This window comes from Lynx rufus, unplaced genomic scaffold (assembly GCF_022079265.1).
Source record: "Lynx rufus isolate CCGP_SWC_20201006 ecotype Redwood Valley unplaced genomic scaffold, mLynRuf1.p SCAF_8, whole genome shotgun sequence".
Lineage (NCBI taxonomy): Eukaryota > Metazoa > Chordata > Mammalia > Carnivora > Felidae > Lynx > Lynx rufus.
In genome coordinates this window covers 113,894,358-113,907,218 of record NW_025814896.1, presented here as the reverse complement: position 1 = coordinate 113,907,218, position 12,861 = coordinate 113,894,358, and the positions used below count along the sequence as shown (strand labels likewise).

Genomic DNA, 12,861 nt, shown 5'->3' with positions numbered 1-12,861 from the left:
CACTTCTGAATTTGGCAAAGTGATATGATTTTGTGGTCATTCCATTTGAAGATGACAATATGCCGGAAGTAGTTTTAAGAGCCCAAGGTTTGGAGCTCCTCGGTGGCTCAGTTGGTTAAGCGTCTCACTTTGGTTCAGGTCATGGTCGCACAGTTCATGGGTTTGAGCCCCATGTCAAGCTCTCTGCTGTCAGCAGGGAGCCCACTTCAAATCTTCTGTCCCTCTCTCTCTGCCCCTCCCCCACTTACACTCACTGTCTCTTTCAAAAATAAATAAATTAAAATGCCCAAGGTTTGAATTGATGTTTGACTTAGGCTGTATACATTACAAAAATGTTTAAAGACTCAGCTGGTATTCTTGGGTCTGTTGTTTCTTGGCCTTGCCAACATAGTCCCTTAGAATTGAGATTTGCTAAAACAAAGTAGAATCATTCTGGTTTACTTACACACACACACACACACACACACACACACACACACACACACGTACAGAAAAACCAAAATAAACCCCAGTCCTCTGGAATCTGACCCATAAATTTGTGGAGAAAAAGCAACACTGCCCTATGTTGAGAGATGACAATGACTCCATCGCCCTGCCCTGCCCCTTCTCCCACATTGAGGACAGTACAGGTTTCTTTTTCTTTCTCATCCTTCCATTTTTTCTTTCTCCTCTTGTCTTCTTTTGTGAATCAAAAAATTTACATATCAGTGTGTCAAATGGAATATTCTTTTCAGTGAGGCCCTTTTATGAGACTGTGCATTTATTCTAGCAATGGCTGTTGGGCCAACAGATTGGAAATTTCCGTTTCGAAGGGATTTTTCAGAACTAGTTAATGGAGCTGCATGAGAAAATTAGTCTGTCTGTGATCTTGTGCAGCTCCCTCATTTGCTATATTCTCAGTGGCTTGAAGGCTTCCAGGGGTCAGTTCAGCCTCCAGAAAGCAAGGATTTGTACCATTGGATATTTGAAGTAGCATGTCTTCAACCCTGAAAAGAATTCTGAAATCCACGCAGAGGAGTTCTAAATATTTTGAACAAAAACAGCAATGCTTTCAAGATGACACTTTGAAGAGGTCTGGTTTAGAATGTGCAGGCCTTAATGGAGCTGTTAAGAAAATGGTTTGAACATTCTGTGGCTTAGGGGCAGGCATCCTGGTAAGATGCTGTGTTTTTATAAAACTGATAGCTGATAGAGAACACTGACATTTATGACCTTACTTGACCTTTAAAATAGGGAAAAGTTGGTATTCTTGTCTCACATTTACTTATGTGAAGCCTGAGACTCAGAGATGGAGGTGATGTTTCCATGTCCATAATCTTTTTCCGTTTTTGCAAGCTCCCTGTCTCTCTGGCCCTCAGTTTTTTTTTTTTTTTTTTGTTTGTTTTTTTGTGTGTTTTTTTTTCATTTTTCAAATAACTGGTTTGCCTGAGAAGACTACCAAGGCCACTTTTAGCCCTGCAGTCCTCTGACTGGTAAGTTTGACATCTTTCTTCTTTTCCATCTTATGTGCCACCAATAGTTACATATGCACAGGGCCTATGGACAGAGCAAACTGCACAAAAATGAGATACGTCAAGACCTACTAGGGACGCTTGGGTGGCTCAGTCGGTTAAGTGTCTGACTCTTGATTTCATCTCAGGTCGTGATCTCACGGTTCATGATTTCAAGCCCCATATTGGGCTCTGAGCTGACAATCCCTGCTTGGGATTCTCTGTCTCTCCCTCTCTGCCCCTCCCCTGCTTGCCCTCTCGTGCTCTCTAAATAAAGAAACTTTAAAAAAAAAAAAGGACCTACAGTGATTTCTCAAATCCAGCCTGTATTGGTACCTCCAAAAAGTCTTCTGAAGTCCTTCACCCACATGTACTGTCTTCTGTCTGAACTCTACTTACTGCATTTGGAATCCAGTCAGACCATTTTGAATTTAATTATCTCAAAATTGTTGATTATGAACCTCTTTTCCCCACAAGGCTATGCTTTTCATGAGGGCAGGGCCATTTAGGAATTGAGCTCAGTGCTGGCGGCAGAATAGATTGTGCTGTAGTAATAAATTAACATGACAAAAGCTTGCATTTTGCTTGTGCTAGGTGTGTAAGGGGTAAGCCAGGAGCTCTGTGCCATCGCTCTCTGTCAGGCTGATGGGTTTCCACTGTGTTAAGACTGTGCTATCTGGAATATGTGGCCTCTTTAATTCCTATAGCAGGGGGAGAGAGGTGCTGCAAGGGACATTGCTTTTCCCACAACCCTTGTTCAGAGTGAGTCACTTGGCCCCGCCTGTCAGGGCTATGGACTCCATCGTGGCCCTCCCAAAACATATGTTGAAACCTTAATCTCCAGTGTGACTATATTTGGAGATAGAGTCAATAAGGAGGTAATTAAGATGAAATGAGTTTGTAAGGGTGGGGCCTTGATGTGATAGGATTTGTGTCCGTCTAAGAAGTGACCCCTGAGAGCTCACTCTCTCTGCCCTGTGTGGACACAGCAAGATGGCAGCGTCCTGCAAGCCAGGAAGAAAGACCTCACTAGAGCTGACGGTGATGGTGCTCTGATCTTGCATTTTAAGCAGAACGGAGAGAAAATGGATGTCTGTTCTTCAAGCCCCCCGGTCTGTGATATTTTGTTACAGTAGTCGGAGCTGACCGATGCAGTTAGGAAGCTGGCACATGCCGGGAAGCTGGGACAAGTGGTTCTTTGGTGAGCAGTGAATGTTCCTGCCACAAGTGGCAGAATGTGGTCAAGACAGACCTGGTTTCCTGCTCCCGGGGAACTCAAGAAACCTATTAATATGATTTGTGGCGTTCGGTTTTTCTACACTATTTGCAACCAAACCACAGGTAATTATTAGTGTTGAGTTCTGTGTACTTGGATAAAACACAGAAAAACTGAAAGCTTAACCAGATGAGGCACGTGTTGCAATTTACACAGCGGTATGAGGCCTGAAATGTTTTTTGTTCCTTGCAGTATCTCTACGTAGAAAAGAAAAGGAAAGAAAAGAAAAGAAACTGAGAAGCACCGGAGCTTAATATAGAAAATTTCCTTCAATACAGTTGTAGAAATAAGCATTGGGGAAAGAAGCCTTTATGTTCATCATTTTGGGAGTGATCCAGTTGCCATAGTAATAACAACCCTGCCTGTATGCCCATCTTGATTTCCTCCTGAGCATGAGTCTGTCTTTTTAGTCACATCCTCGGTAATGGAACTTTGAATAAATTTCATGTTCTCACCATCTAATGCTAGGATTTATGATGTGATTTGTGTTGTTTTGCTGTAAGGACAGGGTAACGGGAATTATGATGTCAGAATATAATCATGACAATACTTATTCTTTTTACGGTGTAAAAATAGCAACACACATATATCACAACTGATGAAATGCTTATTAAATCATTGTAGAGATGGAGAAAATAGCCCAAATTTAATTGTTTCTTTAGAAAAGATGTCAAGTAGAATCGTAAGTTTCATGCTTAAGAATTTTTTTTCCCCTTTGTATGTTACTTTTTAAAACCATTTTTGCCTTAGCGTAACTTTTAAAATATCATTTCATAAACTAAAGTAGTTGTCTGGAATTCCTTGAAGCCTATGGTTTGGCTTCAGCGGGCTTTAAACAAATACACTGTCAGAAATCAACGTGGATACGTTTCCAGCAGTTAATGCCCTAGTCATAGTAGATATTTTGTAAAATCAATAGCCTGAAATATCAGAGGATTATGGTTGTATCAGATACCCCAAATGCCTAACATTGTTTTAATTACTCTAATAAAAGAAAGCTGGGTGGATTAAAAAAAAAAAAAGCAAAAAAAAACCTTGCTTATAAAGAATGTTCTGCTCAAGCCAAAGCAAATTTTTTACAAGTTCTTTAAAAAATCTGGAAGTATTTAAGCGCTTTCCTCTTCTTATGAGACAATGCCTGTTACCCCGCCAGTGCTGTGTCGTACAATATTCCCCTTTATGACAACAGGCCTTAGGACAAGTTGATCAAATATGTTGCTCTAGTTGCATTAATGATAGGCTTAGATATTTGGACCCTCTTTCTTACTGGCGCATAGAAATAAACATATTTAATGTTCTAGTGCATGGACATTGAAGAGCTCTCCTGAGGTTTTCCAGTTTAGTTTGGAGCCATGGTTGGCCCAGAGGCCATAAGAACACCGTTTTAGTCAGAAGACGGACAGAAGTCACTTTGCCGGAGTGGAGATATGTTTATATCATAGCGAAAAGATTGATGATAGGAATAAAGAGCTGTGATAGAAGTTTGGATTCATCCACCCCATTGTGTGTACTTGGAACTTTTCCCATAAGGGACCTCATTCTGGTTCTTATGAAAAGAAGTCCAAGATTTCCAAAAAAGGGATTCCCATTCTTCAACCAGATATAGAGTACTGAGGGTATAGCTTCTGTTTGCCAGAAAACCTCAGTTTGTACCAGAATGTTGGGATAAATTTTTCTGGGTCTGGGTGGGGGTGAACGTGTCAAATGCATGCTTGGAGTAATTTATGGGACACCATGCCGTGTAGGTTGATCAATCACAATGTGACCTTACAATGGGTCCCAGCTCAGGATAGGCAAAATTTGCATTTCCATGACCATCTTGAATAATTTCTGATAGTTTGCCTATTTGATAATCATATATGATTCATTATAATTAATCTAGAAAGTGGCTGTTGAAAAGCCATGACTGTTTTCAGGAAGATAGAGCTGCTTTTTTGTGAGCACTGATTAGCAGAAAAGGGGTGAGCTGGGAGGGTAGGGTCAAGAAGAGGAGGCCCATCCTAGTATCACTGATCACACTGATCTAGGTAAGGGTGTGATGCTAGGCCTAGGAAGTCTGCATCATCATGGAATGTACTGTATCAGTCCGGCAGGCAGGAGACATTTAAGGAACCTTGCCCTTTATAGGATTTCCCTGACACAGGAAACCATTCCACTTACAACCTCCAGTTATCTTCTACCCCTGCACTGGAGCCTTTGTAAAATCATAGAATTTAGGCACATCAATGAGTATTAGTAATTAGTCTGTACTTAAAACTTTATTGATGAGGAAGCTAAAGTCTAGAGAAGTGAATTAGTTGCTTCACATCTCGTATCTCTGGTTGGTGAGGACTGAAACTGAGCCTTTCTGGTTGCTACTCCAGTGTTCTTTCTACTATTCCATCCTGGCTTAGCCCATCTCTTGTGGTCCCGGGGTGTTCACAAGGAACCATTGCTGTCTGTGTAAGTAGGCTCAGGCTGCCATAGCAAAATACCATAGTCTGGGTAGCTTAAGCTATCCAAACTTACTTTCTGCAGTTTGGGAGATAGGAAATCTGAGATCAGGGTGCTCACAGATTAAGTTCCTGGTGGAACTCTTTTCCTGTTTTCAGACACCCACTTTCTTGATGTGCTCACATGACAGAGAGAGAGAGAGAGAAAGAGAGAGAGAGAGAGTGAGAGTGTGTGTGTCCCCGTCAGTCAGTCAGTGGTTTATGCTGTGGTCTTTATTCCCTTCCTTGTAAGTACACTAATCCCACCCGGGAGCCACACTCTTATGACTTCATCTAAACCTAATTACTTCCCAAAGGCCCTGCTCTCTTTACCATCACGTTCGAGGTCAATGCTTCAACATAGGGATTTGGGGGATGAGGCACACATTCCGTCTGTAACACTAGCTTAGCGTGAAAAGACAGCTGTGTTTCCTGGGACCTGTCTTAGTGAGTACCACGTTCTGCAGGGTTTTATGATTAAGCCATGGCTGCTCGTGGGCAAGAGGTGCAGAGTGGGCTCTGTTATTTTTGCTTCGTGGACTTGGTCTTCTTACCAAGACGTGGTGGGTGACCAAAAAGATCTGGATGTCCCCAAAGTGAAATTTGCTGCTTGAACATTGATATTAACTGGTTGAATTATTGTCATTCAGTGACATCACGTTGTGTTTCTCGAGGAGAATTAAAATGAAATCCACATGATTACACATCTTTCCACAGCATTAATTCTCTGAGCACTTTTCACTAGCCTGAGCACTTTTGTGAAAACCTGAACATTTTTAGGAAAAGCATAATACCTTCTTTTTCTTTTTTTTTTTTTAATTTTTTTTTTTCAACGTTTATTTATTTTTGCGACAGAGAGAGACAGAGCATGAACGGGCGAGGGGCAGAGAGAGAGGGAGACACAGAATCGGAAACAGGCTCCAGGCTCTGAGCCATCAGCCCAGAGCCCGACGCGGGGCTCGAACTCACGGAGCGCGAGATCGTGACCTGGCTGAAGTCGGACGCTTAACCGACTGCGCCACCCAGGCGCCCCTACCTTCTTTTTCTTTTCATATTTCTTAAAAAAATTTTTAAAGTGTTTATTTATTTTTGGGAGAGAGAGAGAGAGAGACAGAGTATGAGCAGAGGAGGGGCAGAGAAAGAAGGAGACACAGAATGTCAGGCTCCAGGCCTGAGCTGTCAGCACAGACCCCAATGTGGAACTCAAACCCATGGACCACGAGATTATGACCTGAGCCAAAGTCAAATGCTCAACTGACGCTACCCAGGTGCCCCTCTTTTCATATTTCTATATCTAAATTACTTCATGTATCCTTTCTTGACAAATTGAATCTGGCATGTGGGATACTGAATAATTGTTGGGTTACTTAGTCCTTTGTTAAATAAACCCAAGTTTCTAGGTGAGGGGCCTGGGCAAAAGGGTCTAATATTGATTGTGAGCCTGGTACATGTTGGCTATCTGACTGTCTTATACGTATTGTCTCAGTCCTCTTGAGAGCTCTCTGGAAATGGGCATTTTTAGTTACGTTTTATAGAGTTTGAATGTTTTGCCCATAGTAAAATACATGGTTAATTGGTAAAGTGAGGACCCGTCTTGATCCAACATCAGAAGATATGCTCTTACCATTTACTCAGTTATGGGTCATCTTTATTACACTACTTCTCATTTGGTCCACAGGGAAGGTGATTGTGTGGAAAGATCAGTTTCACATTCAGATAGCCCTGATTCTAATGGACCTGGAGATGCCTGGGTATTTGCTTTGTGGTAGGACATCTTTTGTTGGGGATAGCATTTGTTGGGGAGAGATCTGGTTCTGTGCTTAACTTAAAACCTCCCTTCTACTCTTTCTTTGAGGAGTAGTATAGCTAATGGGCTTTTAATAATTAGCCAATTTTGGGTTTTTTGGTCCTCTGATAACTGTTCATGTTGACCTTAAATGTAATTTCTTCATTTTTTTCCCCCATAAATGATATACTCTTTGCTTTTAATTCTCTTTTACTCTTGAGAGGAAGTATCAGATGTGGAAAACTGTACTTTCATAAAAACAATCTTTTCCCCCTTTTTCTTCCTCTTTATCAATATTTCTGTGTTTGCCATTACTTCAAAGATGCCAAATATTTCAGTGGACACCATCCAAAACATTTTGCTTTGGGAAAATGAACTATGCTGTTTCCTTTTCCCTCTCTCCTGATTAATTTTGCTATCTAACTACAAATGAAATCCCCGATTTGGAAAACTCTCCATGGCTTAGCTCTACCTCATTCTCTGACTTTCCCCACCCACTGTCTCTGTTCCTTCGTCCTTGGCCTGCCTTCCTCTGCCCTTCGCCTCCCACCCACCTGTGCCTGGGTCCTCTCCCAGTTGGTGGTCAGTCTTGGGCTTAGCCAGCGCTGTTCCATCTCTTTGGAATCTGGCTCTCCAGTCCAGCCGTTGAGTCACCGCCTGTTTGAGCCCCTGCCCGACACAGCCCTGCAGCACTCTTGCAGGAGCTGCAGTGAGTCAGCCTTCTCTGTTCTTTCATGTTTTACTTCAGTGAATCTTAAAAATCTGCATTACTTTAACATTTTAAGTTCTGTTTGTGTCTTTGGCTCCAGTGCCTTTTTCTCTTTGAGGAAACGTTCTTTGTTTAAACTCAGTACTTTATGCATCAGTATGCAATGGTTCCTGATAACAAAGTAAAATGAGTTCTATAGATGTAATAGGGGTAATTCTTAAGAGTATTTTGATATTATTGTTTTTAAATGTCTTAAAATTTTTTTAAGTTTATTTTGAGAGAGCGAGCAAGCACAAGTCGGGGAGGGGCGAGAGAGAAGGGAGAGAAAGAATCCCAAGCAGGTTCCGCACTGTCAGCAAGGAGCCCGATGCAGGGCTCAGACTCACGAACCTTGAGATCATGACCTGAGTCAAAACCAAGAGTCAGATGCTGAACTGACTGAGCCACCCAGGTGCCCCTTAAATGTCTTTCTTTAATAGGAAGGCTAAGTAGTGGCCCTGACATGGTGGCCATCTTTGTGGAGTGGCCCTTTTACTACTGAAATATCTGAACGCCTTTAACAAATTTATGATAACAGGCTAACACATGGTCAGCATTTGAACATTTTATGGGTTGTACTCACACGAGACTCAGCTGAGAGGGCAGATGGGGATCCAGCCGATGCTCTGTTTACTGAGCGCTGTGTCCTGATGCAGACCACATCTTAAGGGTCACATTTTTCTAATCCCCATAGAGGGGCAGAAGGGATAGGGCGGCCCTTTTTGGACATGCATCGTTTGATCTCACCACAGTCCTTTGTAGTTGGGATTATTGTCCCACTGTCCCATTACCAGCCCAGAGAGGCTGGACAATCTGGTGGACATCTCTACTCACAAGAGAGTAGGAATTTAGCCAGGTTTACTGACTACAGCCCAGCACTCTCTTCTTTTACTCCCTACTGGACCTTCCTAACCCAGAACCTGGCACAACACAGCCAACACTCTTAGAACGAGGATATTATAGGTACTAGTAATTTTAACATGGGAAAATGAGATCTTATGAAACCACACTCCAATATTTATCATAATCTCTTTAAATTATTGTTCATCTCTAGAACATTTCCAGTGGTGAGTTTTTAGGTGACAAAAATTATGGGCCTTGGTTGCCAAATGCTAAGTTTTGAACTGTCATTCCTGCTCATATATTTATAGGGGGATGTAAAAAATGCAATCACAGCTTAACTTGAATGTCAGGAAAGCGCCACGGTAGTACCTCAAAACTGAGTTGAAGTCAGAAGTGTTCTCAACTAGGTCAAGATTCTAAAAAGTACATGATCCCACAATCTGTTTATTCTTAGCAACTAATTTAAAAATTAAAGGTTTTTGCACCATTGCTTGCAATAATTTTGTGTTGTAAAAGTTAAAACATGGGTATTCATGGAATAATCGTAATGATTCTTGCATAGCTTTACTTTCTCGGACGTTCTAGTAACACAGGAAGGTAGGAAAGGTCAGTGAATTATTTTCTTGCACTCACTCTTCTAAGAACCATGGTCAGTGCACTGGTGAAGTGGGGCTGGTAGTAGGTCTGTTTGTTCTTCTCTTTTCTGTCTTGTTTGCATAAGTCTCGTAGAAGGAAGCTCTGCCTGCGGTGAGCGTCTCTGGAGCTACTGATATGAGGAAGGAGGTGAGACAGAAGAGATGGTTAGGAGTGCACCCACCCAGACACACTCCTGAGGTAGACATGAGAGCAACAGAAGTCCTCCAGGTTGGCTTTAGTGTCTAGTAATTTGTATTTCCTAAATCACGTCGTACGACCTGTCAGTATGTATCGAACACAGAACCCTCGCCCTGGCAGAAACCATTGAAGCCATCTGCTTTGAATCCTGGGCATTCCTGGCAGATGGTCCTCCAGCTTCTGCTCCCAGTGAAGATGTCAGCATCTTCTGTTGTTGAGGAGCATTTGCTGTTGAAAAGGTTTCCTCCTGAATGACATAAGTCCGCTCTTTAGTCCTACTAATACCTTCATCACGCAGCTAGCCTTCTTTAACATATCTGTACTGTGCCATCACGGTCGGACATAGTCTTACTCTCCTTTCTTCACTGGATGCCCACAGGACCTGGTTGCCAGACCCGGCATTGTTCTGCTTGCTTGCTCTAGGTGGGTTGTGCATTTGCTGAATGCTGGCATGGACGTGTGGACTTCTGTGTCCCCCCAGTGTGCAACCTGAGGTGGTGAGCTTTTTGAGGAGCTGCAGCTCGATGCTCATTTGACAGGATAGATTTTTCTTTCTGGCTTGAAATGGCTAAATATTGGTTGTAAATTTTTTAGCACGTTTCTTCTGGATTCCTCACACATAAGATACGCCTTGAAATGAGAGACGGGCTTTCTCTGAAAATGTGGTGAGTGAGTCACATAGGAGAAATTCCATTTGTGTTTTTCACTTGTAAAAATCACCTCAGTCTGGGCATGAAAACGCAGTTCGGCAGAGCCAGTCATGGGTCCTTGGGATGGTGTCTCACGAAGAAGCAGAGTCTACCACTCTAAGAGAAGAACATTCTGAATGCAAACCTCATCCTATTCTACGTAATTCTCTCCAATGTGACCTTCACTGTGGAGGAGAGAGCATCCGCTTCCTCCTTCTTTTCCTCTAGGCGCTTCCTCCATCCAAATAAGACCTCACAGTGTTGGGTAGTCTCCTGTGTGACAGCCTTGCCTGTGGCCTCAAAGGTCTCTCAGGCCTTGTTTCTGGCTCACGTTGAAGCCTCTTCATAATTAACTACCTCAAGAGGCATGTGTGAGACTTTGTGCCTTGCTGTAAGCCTGACTTCATCCCTTGCAGCCTGTTATTATCCTGTGTAGACCCAATTTTGAGAGGAACACACGGTTTTGTGGTACCACCTACACCGTCATTTATTTAATCGATTTGGATGGTTTGTGCTGCTTTTGGCTGTGGACCTGCAAAAACAAAGCCATGGGATAAAGCAGCCCGAATCCTGTAATGAAAACCTCGTACCTTTTCTGAAGCCTGTTAGAGAGAAAGAGAGGAGAGAGAGAGAGAGGGAATTTATTTTTACCCTACCAAATAAAACATTCTAGGAATCTGAGGTGAAAATTGGATTTTAACTGCTGCTAAAATTTTGCGCATATAAAATCAGCAAGTGCTGAAAGTTCTGCCTGATTAAAGGGAAGAGCCTGGAGAGTCTGGTGCAAGAATGATCCATATCCGAAGCACACTGGTGTCTCACATAAACCTCTTTGATAAAACTGGAAATAAACATTTCTGGATGTAAGCTTCCTGTGACTGAGCTGAAGGAGTCTGGAAACTACCCGAATCCAGTCATGGTTGCTTCTCTTCTGTCATGTTCTCCTTTGTTGGAGTGTTCACTCCACCCTCCCCGCCCCCCTTCCCGCCTCCCCCCCCCCCCCCACTGCCATCTCCCTGCCCTTCCCTCACCCCAACCCCCATCATTGACTGCTGTTGAGAGCACATAACATCCTGTTGAAATCCCTAAAAAACCACAGAAGCCTGAGGACTTGAACACTATCATTCCCTGTGCCAGGCCTTCCCTGGTTTGGTTTTACAATTCGAACAAGTAGTCACTTAGAGCCTTAGAGTCACTTAGAGCAGAATGCTATCTGCCTGGACCCAGAAGTCTGCTGAGTGAATGGTGTCTGCGATCCACTGCCCTTCTGAGGGCCGCCACCTGCCCGGACGTTCTTGTCACCATGTTGTGCTCAACCAGCCTGGGTGCAACTGCTAACTTTTCTTGGTCTGCAGAGAGCCACTGCTTGGTGGCCTGTAGCTAGGTTGTTTGATAGTTCCTTAGATTGCTTGCACCTTCCATCCCTCAGAAGTGATCGAGCATGGGCACTGCGTACTGGGGTATAAAGAGACGTAATATACATCTGTGTTTAATTCACAAGCATAGCGGAGGCAGTGGAGCCGTGTGGGATGTGCTGTGGGGTATGGAGAGAGGAGGCGCTCGCTGAAACTGAGGAGACTGGATGCTTCATGGTGCCGGTTCTTCAGAGCTGTGGGTCACGGTAAAGGTTCTCCAGCCATGGTGCCGGTTCTTCAGAGCTGTGGGTCACGGTAAAGGTTCTCCAGCCAAAGGGAAAAGGATGGCTATAGGGTATATGCCAAGGAAAGGAAACTGCTCTTGGAAAGACATTTGTTCATAAAATAAACAATCTTTTAGGGTGTCTGAAGGCTAGATGTGGGGAGGTACAGGGGGACACAGAGAAAGTTGTATGCTCTGAGGCAGGGTAGGGAGGACCCTTGTGTACCATCCCAGGGAGTTTGCAATCTTCAGACTGTGGGAGTCATTTAGGGGTTTGAATCAGTAGAGTGATGTCATCAGATTCGTTTTCAGAAAAATGACACTGGAACCCGTCGGGAGGACTTTTTAGAGGTTGAGGCAGAGGAAGGCAGAGTAACTTCTCAGATGCGGGGTCTGGGCTTAGCCTGCAGAGTATCGGTGGAGAGCCAGGTTGCCCTTCTTGCCTGAGTGGCCTCAGAATGGGTACAGAGAGTAGGATCTGTTTGCCTTGGCCCTTCCTGACCCCATTGGGTTGGTCTGACTTCCAACCCTTGCCTCTCAGGCTCTTCAGACATCGTGTGATTAACCAGGAGATGAGATGCGTCTTTATATTTGACAACTCTAGCCCTGCTCTTCTACCTACTGTCCTTGCTGAAACCTGCCAGCACCTTTCTTGCTTGGCTGACCTCCCTGGGTCAGACCACTTGGCTGTCTGGAGCTTTCATCTCTGCCAAAGCTGATCTGGCACAGCCAATGATCATTTCTCGTACTGTCCTTTCCTGCCAAGGCTTGGTATTATAGGAAGCCCCGAAGACTCTTGTAGATGGGACCTGTGCCATATTTTCCGCGTTTGCACACATGCCACACCCTCAGAGCTCTGCTTCCCAATGATCCACACCAGAGGTTCCAACAGACAGTTAAACTAAATTTTAAAAGTTTATGTTGAACTTTGAGTTGAGGTTCTTCTCAAAGGAAAATCAAGCGGGGGGTGGGGGTGGGGGAGGTAGCATTGGAAATAGGCATTTTATAAAGTGCTCTGAGCAGTGACAGATTCTCGTAAGACTCTAAAATGCCAAGAAGCTCTTAGAAATATGCTTGTTCATTAGT

At 43.5% G+C, this 12,861-nt stretch overlaps 1 protein-coding gene across 7 annotated transcripts in view; it reads left to right on the top strand.

Annotated features, from left to right (window-relative positions):
* The window catches only part of LTBP1 (latent transforming growth factor beta binding protein 1), a 406,918-nt gene that overhangs the window by 220,222 nt on the left and 173,835 nt on the right, over window positions 1-12,861 (top strand). The gene's annotated exons all lie outside the window — the stretch shown is intronic.